The 27,110-nt window shown below is 44.8% G+C and overlaps 1 pseudogene; it reads left to right on the top strand.

The window, feature by feature from the left end:
* The first annotated feature begins 163 nt into the window (after nt 1-163).
* On the top strand, nt 164-27,110 carry LOC139757773 (uncharacterized; annotated as a pseudogene).

Genomic DNA, 27,110 nt, shown 5'->3' with positions numbered 1-27,110 from the left:
GGTGGGGAGGAGGAGGGAGTTCCGGCGCCACCAGAGGTAGGGGTAGGGTGGTGTGGGGGGGGTGTCGCCGCGGCGCCAGTGTTGGGGAGGAGGAGGAGGGGGGGGAGGACGCGGCGGCGGCGGCGGCGGCGGTGGCGGCGGCCGCCACCTGACCTTGCCAGTAGTGTGAGTGGTGATCCCTGGAGCAGTAGTGTGCAGCCCATCATCCCGTACACACGCGCGCGCTCTACCTTCACCTCAGACTCCTTCACTCTACACCGAGGTAGGTCCTCCACCTCTCTCTCTCTCGCTCTCTCTCTCCCTCTCTCCTTCCCATGATTCTTTTCGTAAATCATCCACTTCCTCGTCACAGGGTGTTCGTCAGTCACCAATACTGTGGTGAGGGGTTAGGTCGATGCCTTTTTACAACATCACTCGAGTAATAGAACTCGATAACAGGTTACCCCATATTCTGACGAGGTTCAGTTGGATCAACGCGAAGTCCATTTTCTAATACAACTCCCCTCAAATAATCGTAAGCTCAGAAAGATGCCAACAGGTCACTATTCTATCCTCACTCGTAAGATGGAACTGTTTAATGATCAACCTCTAATATGCCTGTCAACTATATGTACACTAATTTGAACTGTGCGATTTAAATGCAAAAGAATTCAAACAGCAAAAGACCATTGGGTCCTAAAGAGACAGTTATAATAATCAACCTTTTTAAGATACGTTTCAAGTATTTAAGAAACCTGTCAAGTAGTTAAGGTACCTGTCAAGTAGTTAAGGTACCTGTCAAGTATTCAAGATACATGACAAGTTTATGTACATTTACTTAAATTGTGTGATTTAGATACAAATGAATTCAACCAGATTTGCCTGTTTGTGATTGTGGAAGAAATCACAGCCTCAAGGTTTTATGTGGTAGGTAGACAGACACAAGTCTTTTCAAAGAGGAAGACCTGTCAGACATATGTCTGCGCTCGAGGTGAAGTTGTTTCCCTTTTTCGATTTCAATCGTGAGTGACTCCGTTGCGTTGTATAGATTCTATAGCAACACCGCGAGGTCTTATCTCTCACTATCTGCGTTCGAGGCAGGTCAAATCTGGCGGAAGCAAATGCTCAATTACCTGCAGACACACGTAAATGAATAATTGATTTTGACGACTGGTAGCATCAAGACTGGTTAGTGGAAAAGTGGAACGCATTGAATTTCAGTGACAGAGCGATCCAAATTCAGGCGACAATGTAGTATTCAGCGAGTAAAAAAAAAAAAAAAAATTCCTATGATAACCAATTTGTCTATTCTAAGCATTGTACTTCTGACATGCGTTAGGTAAAAAATTCTATTAAGATCGCATTGGTTCGAATCCTGGTTGCAGCAGTCTATCCACAGTAAATCCATCTGTTCATCTACCCATAGGAACTGGTCAATTAACTGGATACCTGGCTCAGGCTGAGGTATATATATATATATATATATATATATATATATATATATATATATATATATATATATATATATATATATATATATATATATATATATATATATATATATATACTGGTCTTAATTAAGACCTCAGTTGCCCTCGTCGTCTCAGCCAACATAAAAAAAAGAAATATTTACCCTAAGCGAGAGTAACCTACAAATACATTCTATTGGATGTTTGTCTCCAACTTCTTGGTACGACTTGAGGGAGAGTGACAGACGACCGGAACCATCACCTCTGTGCGATGCACGTCGCCAGGTCAAACACGGTCACTCCATATAGCACGGGTCAGCCTCTCGGTCCAGCCGTTTCTTGAACGGCCGACCTGACCTGACCAACACCCTTTTCCCCTCCCTCTCCCCCACGTGTCACTTCTGTTAACGCCGCAAACTCCTCTCTCTCTCTCTCTCTCTCTCTCTCTCTCTCTCTCTCTCTCTCTCTCTCTCTCTCTGAACCCTCGTGTGATTTCGAAACGTGGAAGTGAAGACGATACTCCATATTGTGGACGCTGTCCTTCCTCTGTGGTTCTCCTGTCAAGAGGAGAATATGAAGGAGAGGAAAACCAGTGTGAAGCATCCAATGAATTCGAACGGCGTCAGTTTCCTCGAATTCTCAGAACGTAGTTTTTTTCTTTTTTATAGATTCGTATCCGTCATTAGTTCGTACCTGACAATGTCTACTTAGACACGTCTTTCAAAAGTTTTTTTCTTGTGATTCGAGAGGGAAAGGGAGTGCCTGGCCAACGAAGATAAAGTGGAGGAACAGAAGATACTTGCAGAATAGTTCTGTCACTATTTGCAGGAGTGGATTAACACCCGCCAACGCGACAGTGAGAACAGAACGTGGTGGCCAGATGAACACCAGTTGCCAGGAGACGGAGGGACGAGACAAGCACTCCATCATGTAAACATCCCGCCACTACACTGCCAGAGGTTGTGTTCTTTTTTTTCTTCGGGCGGTTCGGACAGTTCCCTCTGTCGCAAACAGGAGGAGCTCAGTGTAAATGAACTGTAGCGGGAGTATATCACCTTGATTAGGTCTAATGAAAGCCCTTAAGGGATGATGAGCCACGTTAAGGGAACCAAATTGACCCTGAAAAGCAAAAAAAAAAGGGGGGGGGGACGTTGGAGACAAGCGTTCCATCACACATCCGCGACGGAGAGAGAGAGAGGACAATTTGTCATTCACGATCACATAGTCGTTCCTTTAGACTCACCGGTGTAGTGTACTGTGTCCCTGAAAGTCTTTCATTTCTCTATATGCTCAGGATATGCAAGCTCATCCCTGCGAAACATCCAGTCGTGGCTAATGGCATGCTGAGGAAATCTAATTCCTCAGTGTTTACTGTGTCCGTGTTTGCTCTCGGTGTTTTCTTCCTGGAGTGAGAGGGACTCCATAGCGACACTGAGCCCTACCAGTCAAATGTCGCGGAATACAGTTACCACACAGATGTGAGGGACCTTCTCTTTCCCTTGCGAAAAGTCTTATCCTCCCCATCTATAACCCTCGCCTCACTTTTCTCTTTTCCACCATCCCTCCCTCTCTGTCCCTCTCCCTCCTCCTCCTAGATGATGTAGGTCTCCGTTTCCCCTCGTGACATTAATGTGTTTTGCTCGCCCAAGATGCGGTCGAAAGTCTACATAAAACACCCCTGTCCTTCGACACAATGAGAAATTAAATCCACACCAGTGGGAGCTGTCATTGAAAATCCGGTCAGTAGCTGCCCGTGTGCTTATCTTGGAACTTGAAACCTGAGGGGCGGCAGGTCAATTTCCGGGGCGGTAGCGGGGGTGCTGGTTGAGGGCGCTGACAAGACGCTGGTAGGGCGTCGGGGACCCCTCCTGTTCCTTCCGTCGCCCGCTGCCCCTACGACGGAGGGGTCAATGCAGACAAGGAGGGAGGGCAAGAGAGAGAGAGAGAGAAGAAGAAAAAAAAAAAAAGGTCAGGAGGGGGGAAAAAAGAGGTATCCACCATAAGTCTTGTGCTGGCTAGAAATGCAGACTCCCTACGTGATGGTATGTGAAGGGCCGTGGGGCAAATTATACGGAGGTGAGCGCCCATGACTGGGCTACGTATTGTGCCGACGACCAAATAGAGCAGCGATCGTGAGGGGCGGGTGCTCCTCCACGCCCCCGCGTTAAGAACAAGTCCGATGATCTCATTCTCCCTCCCGATGTTAGTCATCACGTTACGCATTTCTGGTGCACGATCACTCTCGTGCGTATATAGGATATTTACTGATCATATCACTGCTCCTGGGGAAGGGGGGGGGGGGGGGGAGCAGAGCGCCTGAACATCCATGCCGACAATTTCTTCATATTTTCGTACGAAGTCAAAATATCTAGTGAGTCTGGGACGTTCAAGTCTTTACCTCAGTAACAGCCGAGTGCCGAAAGATTGTCACGCACGTAACGCTCTACCACATGAACGTGACGAGTAACGTCACGGGCTAACGGGAGTGTGTGTATCGTGGATAAGTCACCTGAAATGGATTCCACCGTGCCTCGCGTGGGCCTGATTACCACCTCCTTGTCTGTTCCAGTACCTGCAACGTGTTGGTTAGAGACCCACTCAGGTCCTGGATCGTCATCGGAAAGCCTGGAAGATTTATCAGAGAGAGAGAGAGAGAGAGAGAGAGAGAGAGAGAGAGAGAGAGAGAGAGAGAGAGAGAGAGAGAGAGAATGAGAACAATTACATATCAACTTCAACCAGAATCTGTCTCAGGATCGGTCAGCTGATAACCTCTTTGAAATATATTTTAGTTTCCCGACTGCAGTTAATATGGATCACTCTTCCATGATAAAGAGACACTCGGGTCCAACCACATGTGTACAAATATATGATACTACACATCCTAGCACATACAGAGATACGCACAAACACACACACACACACACACACACACACACACACACACACGCAAATATTCTTGATAATGTTGACGGATTTGAGGTTACGTCCCAAGTGAAAAGTCTTCCCCTGTTTTCGTCACTGAACTTTTCACTGCAAAGAAGTCCACATTTCCCAGCTGCGGGACTGAACCCGGTAGATTTTCTGCCGTGATTTATATAGCCACTTTCAACGAGATTTTATATCGTCAAGGACGGAAAGGAGTACATTTTTGTCGAGGATATCCTGGTTTCAGTAGACAACTGCCCTTTGACTTAATGTTACTTTACGGGCTAAACAACAGGTTAAGTTTTTTCGATATATATATATATATATATATATATATATATATATATATATATATATATATATATATATATATATATATATATATATATATATATATATATATATATATATATATATATATATATATATATATATATGCATATATATATATATATATATATATATATATATATATATATATATATATATATATATATATATATATATATATATATATATATACATATATATGCACACACAACTCCATTGACAATATAGAGATTATTTTCGTGATTGATATTATAGTTATTATTATCATTACTAATACTATCATTATTAATATTATTATTATTATTATCATTATTATTATTATTATTATCTTTATTATTATTATCATTATTATCATTATTATCATTATTATTATCATTATTATCATCATTATTATTGTTATTATTTTCATTATACTATGATTATTCTTATCATTATCATTTTTACTATTATCATTATTGATATTATTATCTTTAGTATTATCATCATTATCATTATCATTATTGTTATTGTTATAATCGTCACTATATAATTTTTATAGTTATCATCATCACTACTGCTGAGAAACAGTAGAATTACGATAATTATGGAAAACAGCAGATTTACATTCATGAGAAACAATAAGTTTACAACACTTTTGAAAAAAAATGGATTTATGATACTTACGAAAGTAAAAGATTTACAATACGTATGAAAAACAATAGAATCTATGTAAACATCACCGACTTGAGACGAATGTCATAGATTTATGAAACTACAAAAAACAAAGTGTGCAAAACCACAAGCGCAAACTTATAACAATTGGAACAAATTCACAACAATCAAAGATTTGTTTTACAAAATCATGAACGAAATGAAAACAAAGATGATTTACACACGTTGACATGAATTATTTCAAAAGAAAACAGCTAATTTACAAGAAAAAGAACCTGCCCACAAGAGATTAGAGCTGATTCACAATATACAGAACTGATGTAACAAAAATACAAAACGATTGTAACAAATAAATGATTCGACAGCCATACACGCACACAAGTGGAAGAAACACAGTAGTAATGAGGCGAAATGAACGGGCCAATCATATGCCAAACTATGAAAAATAGGAACACTCCAGTGAACACTTCATCCTTGAATATGCTAGGATCGATCACCCCAATGAACACCTCATTCTTGAACAAGTGAAGATCTGTGTTCGTTCGTCCATTCCTTGGCACTGTTCCCACCCTACAAAATCGCTACCGTCGCATTTTTGCACCTCAACGTATCACACAAAAAGCCATTATGAAATAAGCAGAGGTTGTGAAAAGTCTGCGTAAGACGAAGTGTGGCAAAGTTACAGGAACCACGTCTACGAACTCGTCTCTGTTAACCACTTCTGTTAACAAGGACGTCATTTGCTTTTGAAGCACCTTTTATCAGTCGAGTCTTTCGTATCACCATTTAGTTCCTCCACTTGAGGTGACAGAATGGAATGTACTTCCTTCGCAACGTCCGCTCTTGCTACGTCCCTCCTGCCGTCATTCGTCTCCTTTCAATAACTTCCCCTCCCATCCTATTCTCCCGTAAACAATTTCCTTCGCTCCCACCTCTGTAAAAAGAGCCATTACACATCCCCTTTTCGACCAGTACTGTCATTAATCACGCCTCCCGACACACACACGCACGCACCGCCCCCCTTCCCTCCCTCCTATCATTCCTAGACACATTCACAACCCTTCTTATAATCTCCGTCCAAAGCCACAATATGGTACCTTGCTTCCGTCTATAAGGTTATGACACGCTGTGATCCCACGTCGCTGCAGTTTCCTCCTCTTCTCTCACCCCATCCATCCTCACACACACACACACACACACACACACACACACACACACACACACACACAGTCACTATCCCTCCCTCCACATCGTTATCCCTGACCAAAACACTCACCCACTCCTTCCCCAGGACCACGTGCTGTGCCAGTCAGGAGAGCTCAACTCTCCCTCGCAGCGTGGGACGAATAGCTTCGAGATTAGAGAATCTAGAGACTGCAACTTGCCCCGTCTTTGATCGGGGATGAAGTTAGAAGTTCGCTATTCTTGGACGACAGTGTGGGTGTCGGAGGGTTTTAAGTGTCGGGGTGGACCAAGAGAAGTATATTGAGGACGTGGAGGGGAAAAAACACTCGGGGAAGGTCGAAGGGAGGAGGTTAACGGGTCCACTGCCATGATAACGAGGTTAAGAGGGAGAGGTGGTGGTGGTCGTCCCAACAAAGCGGAGACGTCCGCGGGTGTTGTGTCATCACTTATTGACCAGAGAGACCGCCCCTCCTCCCCCTATTCGCTGCCCGGACGGAGGAACCATCGCTGGGAGGACCCGTCCTCACGGTTGCCTTCCCTCACAGCTATCCTAAGAGACCGCCCTCGCCTCGAAAATATCTACGAAGTATACTAAATACTAACAAAAGAACAGCGTTCAACCATGAAGCTGTTTTCTGTGAGTCATAAGAACAACAGTGACCCCCCGCAGATAAATGCCAAAGCGTGGCTTTTGAACTCTGACTTACCGTCTTTGATCGTGATTAATCTTCGTAAAGTCGTAAATGAACTATGAGATTATTTGCTTGTTACTAGGTCACTTGTTCACGTGTTTCCAAGATTCTGCTACAACGTTCTCAAGAATGTTCACAGAGTGAGATCAGTGAGGGAGCTTGTGTGGTAATGTGTGTCACTGGGGGTACTGCCTCCTCCGACCCCAGCCTTTACCTTCTCCACAAGCAATGAGAACTGCTGCTCCTGCCGCCTCCCTCCACCGCCCAAGCCTATAAAGTTGTATCATAATTCTTGAAAAAAAAATGTTCATATGCTCCAGATTCTTTTAATGACACTTCTTCTCAAAGGTAGTGCACTTTAATGTCCCACATTTGGTCAGGAAAAGAATTAGAAAATGGACAACACATGAGGAGACAAATCTGTCATCAGCGAGCTGGGAACTTGACTCCAGCTATCAATAAACAGGTGACATATCTCTCTTCCATATTTGTTTCCTGTTCAGTGTGTAAAAAGAAAAAGCTTGATGTTCTAAGAAAAGCGTCATGCGGGCACCCTGTCTCTCGTTGTCGTTCCCCAGCCTAAACAATAATACGGAACTGTCTCCATTTCGCTTGTTTACTCTGTGCATAAGATACCTTCTACACGTATCCAACATCGGTTCTTCTCAATATCAGACGAACGCCGAAATTCTGCCCAGAAACGAAAGATGATTGAAAGAGGATAAATCTACGCTGTTTTCTTTTATACTTGACATCCAAAAACAGTCTAAGGATTTGGCCCTAATTTACAGATACCTTTTTAAATTTCGTAATTTAAAAAGAATATGTTAATAAACAAGAAATGTGAGGCTTCTTGCCCTTGAGCTTATGATGATGTTTATTTCTGTCAGTTAACTCGTGTATGATGTTTCAGCGAACTATATGATCCACTAACAGAGGCCGGAAAAAAGAAATGAAAATAAAAGCGGCGAGGATGTAAAGCCGAGTGACGACTTAGTTCTAGATCCTGATAGACCAAAGATAAACCACTGACGCCTGATGGACGGACGCCTCTGACGCCAGTCAAAGCATGGCATCTCTGTCTCTTCAGCACCGGACGGAGGTGAAAGTAGGACGCTGGCGTGCGCTGGAGAGGAGAGCGTCGCCAGAGAGAAAGAGAGAGGGGAAAAAAAAGGGGGAAATTAGTCAGCGACGAAGAAAGATCAAGGATGCACAAGGGATATGACGAGTGTGGGTAAAGCAAGAATGGACGAGAGGAAATGGTAGAGTATATGGGAGAAAGACCAGAGATCTGGTGGTCAATGACGAGGTTATATTTCAAAGGACGGTAACAGTACCTTAAGCTCTTAATCTGTATAGATGGAGACGGGATGGAATTACAGAAGGAGGAGCAGGTTTAAGAATGGTGCGAGGAGGGTGGGATATGGTTGATGAGGGAGACGGACAGGCATCGAGGACGTAAACACGGTACAGACACCAAGGCAAACAAATAGTTGTCCTTCCCCTACTGGTGGGTACAAGCGGCGGCGCCAACTAATAGACCCCAACTCCTCAGCTCCTCCTTCCCCTCCTCCTCCTCCTCCTCCTCCTCCTCCTCCCTGTGGGAGTGTTTTGGGGGGCGCCTCCAGGATGCATGCTTGTCCTCCCCTACCTCCGTAACTTTTAGAACCACGAATTGTGTAAAACTTTTACACTTGGGTAAGTTCGCCTGTATCCCCTTTCATTTACAGAGGTCATAAAACTTGTAGTTATAATACCGGATTACGTTAGTAAATTGAGCATCTTGCACGCCCCTTGCCCAGGATGGTGTCTGACCTTTGAGTGCTCTCCAGTTTCAAATTAGAGAGTTTTATGGCCAAATATTTGTTTTCTTGTCATTCAACCAAGTCGTCCGTTTCCATATAATTTCGCCATTGAGAAGTCTTCGTTCAGTTACATGCATTTGATTCGCGTTTGGTGAATGCTATCTCACTGAGGCATACTGTAACGAGAACTAAACTCGGGGAAAAGAAAGATGTGAGTCTATCCTGTTTTCGTAATTCCTTGGGTATGTTATCGGAGACAATCTTACGCCCTGGGCAGCGGTGGCATTTGGGTCTAATGCAGAAATTCCTTACAAGGTCATTTTGATTACTTCTGCGTTGCTGGAAATAGCTGCAGTGGATCTATGTGTTAATGAAGAAATATGGTGACATGTGTTTTGTTTATATACCACGCCCCCACACCTAGCCAGATCCCCCTCCCACACATCTACACTTCCCATTCCTCTCTCTAACGTCTAACCATCTGTTCTTTTCGACACGCCTATCCACTTCCCTGTGCACTTCTTACCCATCTCTCCTTCCTTCTTCTCCATCCTCCCTTCTTCATTTACCACATCTGTTCATCAGCCCCGCCCACTTCACAACAGTCAGACCAAAATACTTTTGCATGATGGATAGGAAGGTAAATATGGATTGTAAGGACAAAGAAAAGTGATTTTTTTACTTTTTTTTGCGTTAGAGGCTCCAGCCACCGACTAAAGACCACATCAATGCCGGACCTTAATTAAAATATAGAGAAGTTAATGAAGGGGAAAAAGAAGAAACAAGGGAATGTACTCACAGATTTTGGAGGAACTGAAAAACCTATCTTTTGAAATATGCCAAGGAAGATACTGGGAAAGACACGAGAGGGTAGAGAGTTTCAAAGTTTCGTGATGTATGGAAAGAAACAGTGAAGACTTTAAAATTCAAAGATGAATGCCCGATGCACCACCATCCATCATTGGTATACATGATCATCGCTGTCACAATTTCGATATTTGGAGGTAGCACTTCGAGGCTTTTAATGGATTCATCACAGATAGAATTCATGGTAACAGATTAGCCAATAATGGTGACATGAATACGATCAACGAACGGAAATGACCGGCCACCATGATGGTTCTTGATTTTGAAATACTATTCAGTGAAGATTGCTAGCAACTCACTGACTATAAACGTTTAATAGAACTGACACATCATCTTGACGCGGCTAAACCGTTTCAAGTAAGCGTTCCATATGCAGCGCGGGCGTTAAAGGTTCCACTTCCATATGAGCGATGGTAAACACAGGACCCCAGCTGAAGGGGAAGGGACATTAGCGAACGGAACTCAAACCCAACTTATGGTAGCTATTAGCACGTCTTAGCAGGCGCAGACGAGCTACAGGCGGGAGGTCCCCATGCGCATGGCTATATTGAATGGCAGGAAGTGGAATGACTTTATTCTTTCAGATGCATGATCTTTTTGCCTGGATGGGTTGGTGTCGATAGGAAAGATTGGGATATTCAAGGGATAATGTCACAGGAATCATGCCATAGGAGAGTCCATTGCTTGCGTAATGGATAACCATTATAGTGAACGTTGGTGAGATGACAGGGTGTCTAAGACAAGTAATGGTACTAGGAAGAAGTGGTTTGGGATATGGCAATTACTGGAAGAGGATGGTGCGGAATCTACCTGTTAGAAACAGGGGCCAAAGTTATCACCAACAGGCAGGTCCATTCGCGATCTTTCGAACAGAAAGGGCAATTTCTGTGTACTGTTTCACGGGCAGGTTATAGATGTATATAAATGGAGACTGAAAGAAGCACACACACACACACACACACACACACACACACACACACACACACACACTTCAACGACAACCTTCAATATGTAAGTTAAACTTACAAAACTAATTTTCCGATTGACATAGTGTGTATGTCTAGTTGAACCTAAGGCTAACGATCTTTTTGTAAAAAAGAAAATCTTTGTAACCTCGAAACACGACCTACATTTTCTACGCTTAGCCACTGGTTCTCTTTCCCCTTTTTCTGCGGTTATTTCCTTAATTTCTTCCTCTGAGAGCGAGAATGTTACATACGTAAACCATTAACGAGACCACACAGTACTAGCTCGATTGTAAAAACAATCGATTTATGGTAAAACAAATTCAATTTCCCCTCCAAGAAAATCGAGCATCCCAGATATATCATATCATGGGTTTGAGACACGGAATTAAGGTGCTGACATTGCTGACGGACGGGGCGAGAGACGCTGACACCGAGCGAGGTCTGGGTCCTGCTGACTCAGCCTCTAATCGCGGCACCTAACAAGGTGATGAATCAGTGGATCATCACTCACCACAGACAGACACTTTGTTTAGAGTTTCACTCGACACAACGAAAATGAAACTTGTCAACATGGAGGAGGGGAGAGAGGCAGTGAGTGTGGCTGGAGCTGGAACCTCATATTCTTGGACGTCGAGAAAAACACACACACACACACACACACACCAAGAGCATACATAACCCAAGGTCATCCTTCTCGTAGAGGAGGCGAACCATCTTCTCTCTTGTCTCATTAAGCTGTTACTTTAATATTTCATTTTGTTCTACAGTTCAAAGAATGAGAGAGAAAAAGCGGCTCTGCTTTAGACAGGGTCGTCCCCACGCCAGGCAAAAATCTGGTGAGAGCAACAGCAACCACAACCACAACAACAACAACAACGGGTTTAAAAAAAACGTACAGTGCAATTTCCTGTTTGTTGTTGAGTACGGACGGTGTTCGATCTACGGTGTTTGGGAGAAATTTCTAATATTTTCCCTTTTTGCCATCCTCTACGTGGATTTTAAGAGAATATTAGCCATTGTCTTTTCTTTTCTATGTTCTTATACTGTTCTCAAGCATAACCGATGTCTCTATTTGTTTAGAAATTCGCTCTAGTAAAGGGAGTTGTCGCAAAAATTAAGATTATCTCAAAAATCAGATCTTTATATCATAAAAAAGGGCTTTCCCCTCTGTATTGATGGAAACCAATGACTCTGGAGAAGTCATTATATTTGGCATAGGGCAATTCTACGAGCTTCGAAATCACATTCGTTCTAGAAGTACTTCTGTCTCTGTAGAGGTGCACTTTCCATGGACTTACAGCACATAGGAAAACAGCGAGAGAACTGTGAATGACCGAAATAAGTAAACCCCTTGAGCTAGGCGGTGCGACCCTTGAACTGGATGGCGTGACCTTCCGACCTAACCATCAAGGGGTCAGGTCGAATGCTAGGTCGTCACACCCCGCGGGCTGTACAGTTGTCCTCATTGGGACACCAGAGTAAACACCATTTCGACCCGTCTTGCTAAATTCGTCACAAATATTTGCCTTCATATATAGGCACCTTACGTGTAAGGACGAAATTACTGGGTGTGCCATATAGCGGTGCACTTTACTTAGCTTTATAAGTCTCTCCTGCCGCTGGAGCGGACATGTTATAGCTGTGTTTATTATATATAAATGGAGATTGAAAGAAGCGCGCGCGCGCGCACACACACACACACACACACACACACACACACACACACACACACACACACACACTGTACCTTAAGAAGCACAAAGAACTAATAGAGAAGGACCGGAGGAGAGCAACACTGATGGCACCGGCGTTATGAGAGCTGACTTACTGAGAAGGGCAAAGAAGCCATAGATTTGCCCACCTTGGAAGAGAGAAGAGTGAGGGGTGACCTCATCACAACGTTGTAAGTTGTTAACCAGATTGATGACGTACGTAGGCAGTGAACAGTTCTTAGAAACATTTTGGGATGGGACAACCAGAGGGTATAACATGACATAAAAGATAAAACGTGTTAAAAAACGATGTAAAGAAGTACTTTTATATTATAAGAGTCTTGGCTAAATGACAAAGAATAATCGAGGGCATAATTAATGCAGACAAAATACAAAGATCTAAGAAGTTTTATGATAATAGGAAATGTTCAAAAGATGAAGGCCCCACGAATGTAAACCTCCCCTCCCCGTTCAGTACAAATATGTAATCACAAATAAGTAATTTCAAACACATATTTACACATTCTACACACTATTTATACCATTCCTATTAGATGGGAGTCTCTCTTGCACCGAACGGCCTCAAAAAGAAGATCCCCTATCATACACCAAGCGTAACAAAACAAAAATAGAATTCGTCTTTTTAATTCATCTTGTATCAGTAATGGTCGTAATCCAGTCCTTAACTTGGACTCTGGCGGCGTAGTGGGCCGTCCATTGGTACCCAAGGGCGGTACAGCTTTAGCACAATACCTACACTGTTCGGAGGAGTCGAGGACGGGAGTTCCACAGGAAACGTAGAAGAGATGAAGCCACCTCGGAGGAGGTGAGGATCAGTGGCTCTCTCACACAGGAAATTGCTGGGGTTAAAGACCATATCTGTGTGTGAGTGTGAGGTGCATACGGGAAGAGCAGAACGAACCTACACACTGGATGGAGCAACGCACCTACATATGGATGTGTAGTATCACACTCTACATACGAATGTGGAGCACAAGCGCCACCTTTTTCAATTCAAAGACTCCAGTCACGGACAGGCGTCCTTAGCGAGACTAGGACGCAAATGTGGCACTGGAAAACGGAGATAAAGAGACGGAGAGATAAAGGAAGAAGAGGAAAATTAACCTATGGGGTTTTGAGGAAGTGGAGAAACACCTGACAGGTTTCAGTTGTTAGATGAGACATGGAAAGGTAAAAGAGTTCCAATGCGATGGACTGCTAACACTATACCTATACAGTAGGTGTAGCTTCAACACTGTAGTATATGTGGAGGTATAGCACTTAGCATCACACATACCCAGGGATCCAGCATTAACTCCACACCTGATTGTGGAAGGTACGAGGACAACGATCACCACACTCGGCCCTCTATGTCTTCGATCCCAGCTATTAGTCTCGAGTATCGGTGTCGTGTACTAACTATACGTTCTGGATTTGCCTCCACCTACCCACCTACCCTGAACCATGTATCCTTTACCCATAACATCGTTGAGATACTCTTAATCTCTGTGTATACTTAAATATATATTCAAAATCTAAACACTGATCTCGTGGCTGAGGAGAAAACCTTAGGTAGCACAGTAAACAGAAGCTGTGTAGTGTGTGCTAAGTGGCGGTATAGCGATGGAGCGCCAGACACTGGGTGGGTAGTGAGGGAGGAACTCTGTTCCCCGCGGTCAAGGTCACTCACTACCCCCCTCCCTCAGGAGAACCACGGGATGCTCTCCCCTTCGCCGCCGCAAGATGCGCTAAAGACACACTCGCATTTCCGTACGCCGCGCCGAAGACACTTCGTAAAAGGCAGACACCTTGATGGAAACCAACAACCTATCACAGACGCGGTGTTGCCTCCACTGTTAAGGAGATCGCGTGTTCAGAGGACATGATAACAACATTATCTAATAACACACGAAGCACCAGGGAGTCGGGAAACCGCCATAAACTCAAGAAATACTCTCAGTTGGCACTTAGATTAAATACCCTGGCGTCGCACAGACATACAGATGTCACTTGGGAAACTAACACGACACCCTCAAGAGGTACTCAGACAAAGCACTCACGAGACTTACTAACCAAGGGAGGCTTAATGACCAGAAGCACTCATACCCTTCAGAGGTATTTGTTCTCTTTGTAAACATGGACACACTTACTTACCGAGTGTTGGCTTTCAATGGCCTCCTCCAGGTAAACACTACAACCTCGGTGTCTTCACAAGACCAGCGCTGGCTTCGGGAGTGTCATCAGTCGCGTTGTTTCTAGGCTCTGCTGTGTGTACGTCTGTGAACAGAAGTAACCCCAATGAATCTTCGTCATCAATGTGTGTGCCATATTTCTAGATACTGTCATGATACTGAATGCAACCCACAACTAAATCCTTTTCTAATCCCTTCTCCACCTTATCTCAAACCCTCACAACTTACACCCACCTCCTCTACAATACACATCCTCACCCCCACAACCTACACCCCTATCCCCACAAAACAGATATTTATGTAACTAAGCTCAGAATATGTGCACGTAAAATAGAAACACACCAAAGGACATAACATGAAATTGAATATGAAACTTATTAAAAAGGATGTAGATAGATACTGTTACAGAATAAGAGTGGTGGATGAATGGAATAAACTGAATAATGAAACTGCGTATGTGGACGGCATATAGAAATTCAGAAAGTATAACAGAGGATAAAATTCAAGAGATGGAGTCCCATGAGTATGATACATCCTCCCCGTACATACGTAAGCTTGAACTGAGTCGAGAAATAGTCTCAGCCATTTTATATACATTACGGCTCATTCGTCTAGCTGTGGTTTCATTGAGCCTAGGGTAGCCTGTGTTACCTATAAGGTTAGGTTAGTCGAGCTGTGTGACCCCCTCAGGTTATCAGTCTAGCTGTGTGACCCCCTCAGGTTATCAGTCTAGCTGTGTGACCCCATCAGGTTATCAGTCTAGCTGTGTGACCCCCTCAGGTTATCAGTCTAGCTGTGTGACCCCATCAGGTTATCAGTCTAGCTGTGTGACCCCCTCAGGTTATCAGTCTAGCTGTGTGACCCATCAGGTTATCAGTCGAGCTGTGTGACCCCATCAGGTTATCAGTCTAGTTATGTGACCTCTAAGGTTATATCAGCCTAGCTGTGTGACCACCAAAGTCAATCAGTTTATCTGTGTGACCTTGTTCTATAAGGCAAGTGAGGACCCACAGCCACCCATCCATATACCCACCCATCCACCCCCCTTCCAACAACACCCCCACACCTCCCACACCTCCCACACCCCAGACGCAGCAGGAGGGAAAATGGACCGTCTTATCCCCCAGGGCGGCATGAGAAGAAGAACTCGACGTCTTTGCAGACTGTACACCATTTTCTCCCCTGAATGACTTCTACTTAGCGAGCGATAAACTCCAGAGACGGTCGGCTGCATGGAGTGGGCAGTACTGTGTGTGTGTGTGTGTGTGTGTGTGTGTGTGTGTGTGTGTGTGTGTGTACTGAGGCTTCGATTGTGTATGTGTTATGTTTGTATGTACTATATATATGTATATATATATATATATATATATATAGAGAGAGAGAGAGAGGGGGAGAGAGAGAGAGAGAGAGAGAGAGAGAGAGAGAGAGAGAGAGAGAGAGAGAGAGAGAGAGAGAGAGTGAGAGAGAGAGAGAGAGAGAGAGAGAGAGAGAGAGAGAGAGAGAGAGAGAGAGAGAGAGAGAGAGAGAGAGAGAGAGTGTTTATATATATGTTCATTTATGTATATACACATAGGCATATCTGCAAGCCGGATAAAGCTATATGTAACTCGATCACACACTGTGAAGTAAGGGGGAGGATTACGTGTCAGATCAAAGATGGGCGCGGCAAGGTCGCTGGCAAGAACCTACGCTCATTCATTCTGGCGTTGTGCATCCCCTGCCGTGTGACCCAGAGCAATAAACAAACACAGAGTCTGGGAGTAGATGGCTTCATCTCTTTCTGTCTTCCTTCGTCCTTGACGGGGGTTGGAGAGAGGAAAGAGGCGATGATCGTTAAGCAGGGAATAAGGGAGTAAGGGTGAGGGATAAAGTGAGATAGAGAGTGAGGGAGAGATGCAGACACACTTCCCCTCCGCTGGCCCTCCCAAGATTTGCGTCATTCATTATGACGGCGCCAGCATGAAGTGGCTGGCTATTACCTCGTGTCTCGTCCACCCTGCCTGCTCCTCCTGGCTTAATGTACCTCCCATCTCTCCTCACACGCTACCCCCACCCACCTCTCACGCTATCCCCATCCACCCTACACGCTATACCCCCTGCCTCCTCTCACACGCTACCTTCACACTCCCTTCCCTCACAGTCCACGCACCCTTCACACCTCTGAACACCCTGCACTCGATTACCACCCTTGCATTTACTTCCTCACCTCGACCTTTACATCCACCTTCTTTACTTAACATTAATCATCACCTCCTCTCGTCAACCGACCTTGAATCCATTTTTTTAACCCCCCCCCCCTCACCCCTCACCCACATCCCTCACACCCCCGCCTTTCACCTTCACCCCTCACTTTCACCCCCTCACCTCCACCCTTAACCCCTGCCCCTGATTCTCCCCCCACCATCACCACCACCACTCACGCCCCTCACACCACCTCCGTCCCACACCTCAACCCAAATCTGCCTCCCCTCTTGAGGCATCAACCGCTTCCCGGATTCCCCGAAACATGATGATGGCCAGACTATTTACAACTGTTTACAAACTTCACATCAAGAAGGTTCAGACCTCATTACTCGCTACCCACGTCGGCCGGAACCCTCATTAACCACCTGTGAACAACCTTATAGGGTCAGCTCCATCTGGGGGAGGTCCTGAGGGTGACTCAATTGTTGTCATTACTGATCTCCGGAAGTGGAGGCATCAGGTGGAGGCATCAGGTGGAGGCATCAGGGAAGGTAATTCACTGATCTCCGGGTGTGCAATAATCAGAGAAGGTATTCAGCTGATACCTGAATATATTATAGTTATAAAAGGCATTCCATTGACCTGCAGGACTGGGTTAATCAAAAGGGGTTATGTTACAGCTCTCTGGGGGTGGTCAGTATCGAAGTCCCCTGAGGCGGAAGGGGGATGTTGTGGAGGAGGGAGGGTATGTCAGGGAAAGGGGGACGGCTTACTAAGTGGCTACTGTAGCAATGGTCATAAACTAGTACCACTTGAGCAACAAGGTGCAGGCTGACACGGGGTATGGTGGGCGGAATGGGGCATGTTCTGTGGGGCAGGGGGGGGGTTAAGTGGGTGCTAGGGCGGGGGCGCTCCACCACGCAGCCCCCTGGCGTCGGGCTCATACAGCGTCCTTCTCCGAGCAACAAGGTCCTCCTCCTCTCTACGCACGTGGCTCCCCTTCTCCTCATGTCTACCGCCCGACGCTAAGAAACTTTTGGCCATGTGCCTCAGGTCTGTTGTTAGTCCCATATATTTTCTGCCGACTTCTCGTTGTCCAGGTCAATACATCCGTCTTCATGTGATTATTCTCCGTCTTAGAGAAACCCATATTCTCGAGTCCCTAATCTACGTTGTTTGTCGCAATTTTGAAGTGGTAGATTCGTCCCTCAATCACTCGTGTCACAATCTCAGGGAGCTAGTCGTGGACACTCCCGCAGGCGCCAAGACTTCTGTCCTCGTCACGAGAAACACTCACCGAGCCATGTCCGGTTCTCATATCTGACAGGCCCGTGTGTGTGTGTGTGTGTGTGTGTGTGTGTGTGTGTGTGTGTGTGTGTGTGTGTGTGTGTGCGTGTGTGTGTGTGTGTCTGTCTCTCCTCCCCGTCTGTGTTCATGTCTGCTTGAGACGACCTTGCCCCAAGCATCTCTGATAGATGTTCCCAGTGATACACTTTCCACCGCTCTCAATACCCCGTTGTACTCCGGCATTAACTTGGTATCTCTGGCTGGCAGGACTTATGACTGATGTGGCCACGTTGAGAATCACAAGGAAGTACAGATCATGCTCGTCTGGGTGTGTACACCCATGTGTAAGTGACAGGAAGATAAGCGTTCTCCAACATTAGGATTTCTCAGATATGGTGTCATGGCACTCATGTTCCTCAAACGAGAAAAATAAAAGATAATTCAAGTATACACATTATCTAGTTATCATCTGATAAACATTTATAAATGGACGTTTTAGTTATCAAGTGTGTCACTATATCACAAACGTCATAATTCGTAAATCATCCTCTACTGGCATCATGATTTATCATAACCATCTCTGTGTTATTCTGTCACTTGCCAAACAATTGAGAGTTCTCTGTAACAGATACTCGTAACTGCTGATACAGTTCCCTGTATGATCGACGCAAAATTTCTGGCCAGTTTTAAAGTTAAAAGTAATTTCCCTCTAAAATCAACGATACGAATTTGGTGTGAAGAAATCCTTTGATGATATAACACAATTCTAGAATAGTAGACATTAACACACTGCTGTAAGCAGAATTTCTTTGTATGTCTTCCAAAATTTCTTTTTAAAAGTTTCACCTAAAACCGCCACATTTACTCTGGCGCGGACCAGTTAGTCACTGAACTTATAGAACAAGATTCTGATCACTATCCAGGATCCTGCCTTATGGGATCGTATCTTCCCAGATGACATGATACAAACACACGTGAAAAGAGTATTCAGACATCTGTAAAGCTCACCTCAGATGTTGGAATCGTCAGGCCAAACAATGATTTTATTTTAGAACGACTACAGCATTTACATTTTCTAACGATGAGGTTTTTACTAACTCCAATTTATCTTCTCTTCCATCTCTCAGGCTCAACTCACTCGGCTGATAAGGGCCTTCAAGCTACAGCAACAGCTTCTTCGCCAACGGTCCGTACAGACCAAGCCTTTAAGCCAGGAGTCCAAAGCAGCAGGCAGCACCCCTGCTAGCAGCACTAGGAACAGCAGTCGGCCTCCACTACAGTGGCCAAGCCAGAAACATGCGGTTATACAGATGGTGCAGCAGTGCGATGGTCGCCTCTCTCCTACTGGTGGTAATGGGAGTGCGGGCAGCTCTGGGTGTGAGGAGTATGGTACGTGGAGTCAGGCCCGTGACATGGCCCGTGGCACCAATACACTACAGGAGCTACAGAGAACCTGGTACAAGGACAGTCAGGAGGAGGAGGTAAGCCCCAGGGGTGTTAGGAACTCCTATTGAGCCGTTTATTGACGTCAATGGATAAATGTCACGTAAACAGATTCCCCACAACAGTTTATGTAAATCGTTTTACAATGTGATCGATTATCACTAGTTTGTTAGTTATACGACAGTCTGACTAGTTAGATATCAGTTAGTTTGAATCTATCCTAACCTGACTCGTATCATCTTGCCATAATCATTCGTGATCGTGCCTAATCTTGGATGAAGAAGATATGGGCTGGATTCATTACCTCAGATGTCTCTATCCAAGATCGTCTAATCAAATCCTCTCAGACTGACTATTTCACCGACACCAACCCCAGCAAGTTCAAAAAATACCAAGACCCTGAAATCAGGTCATGTCCACCATGTTCATGGATAAACATGGTAATGACAGAAACACTGTAATCCGACGACATCTCAACCTAAACTTGCATTGTGATACACCTACGAGAATGGAGTGAGGGCGCGTTACTGTCATAACCGTATGAGGGTATATTAAGTTCATACCAAGAGAAAAATAGCTTGTGGGGTTCTTCACTAAAGCTGACTAGTCGGTCAGCGTATCGAGTTTTGTAATGGCATAGTGACCGAGGCAGCGATTACAGCGCACTGGTTTGTGGTCTGTCTTCCACTCCCTTCTTGAAAAAAAACCACAGTCGCTGGTCGTAACAGAGGTCACAACTCCTCCCCACATCAGACACCACAACGCCTGCCTGTAAACAGACACCATAACACCTGCCTACAATAGATAACACAACGCCTGTCCACAGCAGACAAAAACTACAACAGACACCACAACACCTGCCCACAACAGACACCACAACACCTGCCCACAACACATACCACAATTTGTACTCCTCTCAGACCTTCAGCCTCCTCACGAGTGTCTCGGGTTCTCAACAAAAATTATCTAAATGCCTTCCGTTTCCCTCATCCTCGACCCTCACTGGTTACACGAGTTCGTGAAGATTATCGTATACGATGAACAGCTACATTCTCCAGAGCGTCTGTGGTTCACAGGTGGTGAAGGGCTGATATTGATTGGTAACGTAAATCAAAAGTGAGGTTTGCTTATTCGTATCCCGAGAGAGAGAGAGAGAGAGAGAGAGAGAGAGAGATCCTGGCTGTCCAGGGTAGTGAGATCATCCATAGCTATGTACATTTCACCCTCCCGACCTTCTCTCATGCTTAATAAGGTCATCCTACTCTCACTCTCTGGGTCAGTGTCAAGGGTAAGGACGGGCTGTCGAGGGTGAAAGGAGGGTAATCAAGGGCAAGGCTGTCGGATGTTAGCGAGGGGGGTTGAGGGAGGACATGTTGAGAGTGTCTGTAAGGCTGAGTTACTTAACCACAGGAGAGGAAAGAATGTCAAAGTGCTGTCGAAGCCAGACTACTTCGTAGGCCAGGGAGAAAGGAGATGAAGACTGTCAAAAAAGGACGGTTTTCTGCGGGCAGGGAGAAGGAAGATGAAGACTGTCAAAAGGGAGGGAGGTCCTCCTGTCAATACCGTGTCAAAGACGAGAGTTGCCAAGTGGATGTCAGGAGTCAGTTCCAGTGTTTGACACCGAGCCAACAAGACGCGAGTGACACTCGCATCAAGAGAGCTCAGCCATACCCATCACTGTGCCATACTGTCTCCAAGTAAACCTTTTCTTTTTTTTTATGCTGACGATGTGATGTGTCCGGGCGAAATATTGAAGGTAGTTAGGACGTGTGAATCACTGGACTCTCTCTCTCTCTCTCTCTCTCTCTCTCTCTCTCTCTCTCTCTCTCTCTCGTAATTTCGTATCTGCAAAATGATTTTTGTTTTGCTACATCCATCTACTTCAGAAGGTACAGAGAGATGCATGGTGTATCGGATCAAATTGGAAATTTAACATTAATCCAATTTTTTTTTCATTATCCTTATCACGTTCGTCCAAGGACTAATACACATCGCGAATTCAAGTCCAGGTTTATATTTCGTGACAATGTTTATGTAAAAAGTCCAATATTCTATACACACAAGTCCGAACGAAGTAATTCAAATTGAGTGATGAATTAGCTCATGAGAAATATATTGAGACGCGAGAACGAGAGAAAACACGAGAATCAATCTGGCGTCTTTCCTCTTCAGCTCAGGAGACAGATAAAGGCACTTACGTTCGCGAGGTTCTATTTACAACACGGGTACGTCATGTTAGGATCACACACGGGCGTTTACGGTTCTCCTGCGCCGGGTAATCTGAGCTGGCTCAACCAAGGTCGCACAGCCTGTTTATAGCCTGTGTGTGTGTGTGCGTGTGTGTGTGTGTGTGTGAAACACAGCAGCATCCGTCCAGGTGGAGACGGAGCAGAGATTAGCAAGCATCCGGACAAGCAACGACAGACGTGAGGATATTCGTGTGTCTCAAAAGAGGTCACGGCGACGGCGAACAGACGAAGTGTGCATGTAGCACGGGAGGTCACAAACGAGTGGGTCATAGGAGGTCAATAAGGGCATTTAGGACTGGCATACGTATTTACATGATATATCCGGGAGAACATGTACAGCCTGACGGATGAAGTCTGAAAATGGCTTCGTCGTAAACACATGCCCTCCCTGTACCCAGGAGGGGTTCCCCCAAGTGTTTGAGAGGAACTAGAAGATGGTTTACCTGTAGACATTAGTGACACACGTTCATGGTGAGATAGCCTAGCTTAGCCTAGCCTCTCTCTCTCTCTCTCTCTCTCTCTCTCTCTCTCTCTCTCTCTCTCCATTATCTATCTATCTATCTGATTCGTTTACCGACATACTTAGCGTTAACCAGTCCCATAACATCCTCCATTGTTATCATCCAAATGTATCCAGGTTTATTGTGTAGAGCATGTGAGCACAATCTAAAGTTATGCTTTTAAATTCACTGTTATCGGAGTAAACTTTCTTTTCTGTTCCTCTGTTGTCTCCTATTCCTTCGTATCCCCGATATTGTCCTCTTTCTTCTCAGGCCTAATTTTCAGATCCCATTCCTTCAACTTTTCCCCTCTCTATTGCCCTGCACAAGCACCCTTGTCTAATGCAGATCTCCCTTTTCCAGCGAGCTTTAGTCCTGGATCCAGAACAGACCTGGAACGCCTTCATCCTCAACTCGGAACGGCAGAGGCGAATCCACCGACGAAAGAAGTGCAGGAAAGATCATAAGAAACAGATCCCTCTGCCAAAGGAGGGCCCAGTGGGGCCTCCTGGACGACGGGGCCCACAAGGGCCCGCGGGCCCCCCAGGTGGAACCCTCACCACGCAGGAGATGGAAGAATATATCAAGGATTTCCTCAGAGGTAGAGAATCATAAGCAATACTATTTGGGGATATTTCCCTAGTAGGCTCAGTCCTCTGTTCTTAACGCTGCCTCGCTAACGCGGGAAACTGCGAATATGTATGAAAATAAAGAAATATCTTAAAGTATATTATTCAAGTTCGTCAAGAGAAAAGAGTTGTCCTTAATACGTCTCTTAATCTGTCTCTTTTCCCCGGGGCAGACTTCCTGCAGCAAAACCAGACGATAAATGCGACCAATCTCGAGGAGGATGAAAGTTCCCACAGGTCGAGTAAGACCCGAGTCAAAGCGGCCTTCACAGCCGTCCTCACAAGACCCGCCACCCTCAAGCCCTCGGGGTTCTCCATCGTCGACTCCTTCACCATCGTAAGTCTAGCGCGGCTTCTCACAGTTGACATCGATGTCTCGGACGCTTTTACTGATTGACTGATGTTCTCATGTCTTAATGTTGGAGTCTTGGGGTTAGCGTGAGGGCGGGACAAAGGACGAAATGACGCTTCCACTGAGGATTTGTGGGGGTGTATGAAGAATGTAAGGAAGTCTGTCCCAGACTGATAAGGGTGAAATGATAGTCAATTACAACAATGGGGTGATTGTTAGTGTTTATGCACCTGGCAGCGAGAGGAGTGAGGAAGAGAGGCGAGTATTTTGGGAGGAGCTGAGAGTGTCGTCAGCAATTACGATTCAAGTGATCGAATAAAAGTGATTTTAGCGGTGGGTGATATCATTATAAAAGTGGATGATTTAACAACTATGGGCTTAAATAGGTGGTGCATGGAGCACCCCCATTGTGAATAAGAATGGTTGACAGTTTGTGGAGGTGTGTGCTGGAAAATGATTGGTGACAGGGACTACATGACTTAAAAACAGGGACATTCATAAGTATACGTGAGTGACAAGGGTCAATGGCAGGTAGGTATTAGCGAATTCATAGTGTGTTGAGAGGAGTATCAGGTGGAATGTTCGATCACTTACAAGCGGAGGCGAGGAGGTGGATGCTTGTAGATGCTTTTGGAAAAGAGGACATGAGGGTGGTGAAATATGGTGAGCTTGGAAAAGAAGCTTATGTGAGGATGGATATTCCAGGGGAGACTGGATGAAGAATGGAAAAAGGCAAGATTGAACACTCCCTTCTACATTCACTTTCTCACAACAAGACTATTCTCCCACACTCCCACGTCCTTCCCACCACAAAAACATTCTCTCACATGTCCACCTCCTCACCACAAGTCCACCATCCTCCCGCTAACTACCCGTCTCGCTCCTACAGCCGTTTTCGCCGGGGGTGTTCGAGCGGAGGATGGTGATGGAACACGGAGGCTTCACCGTCACCAAGAAGGGCATCTACCAGGTGGCCGCGTCGCTGGTGATACATCCACGGGGCCGCTCCAACTCCGCCACCTTACGACCCCTGAAGGACATCAGCGTTTACCTCTGCATCAACACGTGCATAAAGAACAGGTGAATAACACACGCACAACAGATGTTTCGAACCTGTTCCCAAACGCTAAACGCAATCACGTTCATATGAGGAATAAACGCGGGGAAACTACTGAGTCAAATAGGATCCAATTCTTGTCAAAAAACGAAGATTAACATTGATACACATACAGATTATGAAATCTATGATATTCCATGAGTTGAGGAGATGATTAAGTCAGCCTTAAGCTACCTATGATGTCTTAAATTACTCACAACAAAGCATTGGATTCCGCAAAATGTTTGATATGATTTTTCCCATCCAGCCGTCGACTGGAGTGGGCAGGAGCCCTGGGTGAGGGATCAGTGACGGCGGTATTGGCGGGTCACCTCCAGCTAGCGAGGGGCAACACGCTCCTTCTCGCCGTCGACAACCCCACAAAGTAGGTCTTTCTACCCATCTGATTCCCCACATCATCTCTCTTCCCACATCCCCTCGCTTCCCACATCCCCTTGCTTCCCACATCCCCTCGCTTCCCACATCCCCTCGCTTCCCACATCCCCTCGCTTCCCACATCCCCTCACTTCCCACATCCCCTCGCTTCCCACATCCCCTCGCTTCCCACATCCCCTCACTTCCCACATCCCCTCGCTTCCCACATCCCCTCGCTTCCCACATCCCCTCACTTCCCACATCCCCTCGCTTCCCACATCCCCTTGCTTCTCACAAGCATATTATGATCATAATCCAAGTTCCTCATGCATTACCATCATCAGATACCTAATATGAATGAAGGGATGTTGTTGTCAGTATGATTAATCTCCTCCTTCTCCTCCTCTTTCTCCTCCTCCAGGCGGCCCCTGCAGGTGGGAACGGGTTCCAGTTTCTCTGCAGCGCTCATAGGAACATAAAAAAGAAGGAGGCGAGAACTTGCGTCGACGCGGCTGCCGTAAACAATCAAAACATTTATGCAGCGAAACCTAGACTGGGGGAGAACCTCATATATTATATATATATGAGAGAGAGAGAGAGAGAGAGAGAGAGAGAGAGAGAGAGAGAGAGAGAGAGAGAGAGAGAGAGAGAGAGAGAGAGAATGAGATCACCCAGTCTTGGTCATAGACAGTCTTAGTGAGAGACTCAGTGGATGACAGACCAATGCGACTGACTCAGGTTGTCAGGAGCTGTGTTGTTGTTGTAGTCGGTTATGTACTGAGTTATGACTGGTGCCATTGTTGCTTCGTAAAGCATAAAAAAATATATAAATATATATATATATATAAATATATACTAAGTTATTAACACGAGGCTTTACCTGGGTGACTTGGATCTGTGTATATTTATTATGTCTTTTTGTGTCAACAGAGGAATTTGTATATGCTAACTACGTATTTCTGATGCCTTTATTTTGTTGTTTTGTGATGTGTGGTAATGACTGCTGTGGGGAATTATAGATATAAGACTGTGGCTACGAAAGTTTATTTTCTGTAAGAATTATCAAAAGTAATTCGTAAGTGAATCTAGCAACGAATTTTGGAGATTCTCTTGTTTGTGTGTGTAATTCTGTTAGAGGAACAAGTCGTCCCTTTCTCTCGCAAACGTGAGAAAAGGACCCGTCCTCTCCCTTGTTTTGATAGAGAAAGGAACCAATGTTTTCCTCTTCTTTAATGGTATGAGGTACCTCTCCCTTTATCTTTCTTAACAGTGGTAGGGAACCTCCCTTTCCCCTGCTTAACAGCGATGGGACCCTCCCTGACACTTGCTTATCAGAGGGTCAGACCCATCACAGAATCATGATCTCTCTCTCTCCTCTCTTCCCTCTTCAAAGACTGGATAGAATTTCCCCTCTGTCTCGCAGTTTTCTGCCCTCCCTCCCTCCCTCTGTTTATCAGAGATATGGGACTTCTCTCCCTTTGTTTCACCCTATGTTTCACAGAGGTATGTACCCTCCCTCCTCCTCTCTGTTTAACAAACCTATAAAACTTCTCCTTTGTTCTAGAGTTTTGGACCCTTCGTCTCTCCCATTCAAAAGGAAGTGGATCCCATCACTCTATAACAAAAAAAAAAAAAAGAAAAGACGCAAGAGCTTCTTTTGATATTTCGCGAAAATCCGAACACCCCTTTACATCAGATTAGGGAATACCTCCCTCACCTTGCTGTCTTACAGACACTATAACCTAACCTTCCCTGCACCACACACTGACCCATCTGTATGAAGAGAAAGAATCTGTGACGAGATTTTGCCATGAAGCATTGCTAGAGCGTGGCACTCATTGTATTCTTACGTTTTTCCTCCTATAATATATATATATATATATATATATATATATATATATATATATATATATATATATATATATATATATATATATATATATATATATGCATGTATATATGTACCTTTTCATGCTGGGACCTGTACAAGATATTTCTTTGTATTATCCTGTCAATAGATGCGTTATTTAGTCAACCGAATTATGTAATATATAGTATATTAAGGGTGTCATACTGGTAGTTTAATCTTCGTTGTGTTGTCATGGTTTTCGTACATTCCAGAGACGTAGCCACCATGCTGAAAGTATGTATGCAAAAACTCCACTTCTGTGTAACTTTTAAGGTTCTATTGTGTAAATAAAGTATTTAAAGTATATCCAA

This window comes from Panulirus ornatus, chromosome 28 (genome assembly GCF_036320965.1).
Source record: "Panulirus ornatus isolate Po-2019 chromosome 28, ASM3632096v1, whole genome shotgun sequence".
In the NCBI taxonomy this organism is placed as follows: Eukaryota; Metazoa; Arthropoda; class Malacostraca; order Decapoda; family Palinuridae; genus Panulirus; species Panulirus ornatus.
Note: the sequence above shows the minus strand (reverse complement) of the source record. Positions and strands in the feature narration are given on the sequence as shown.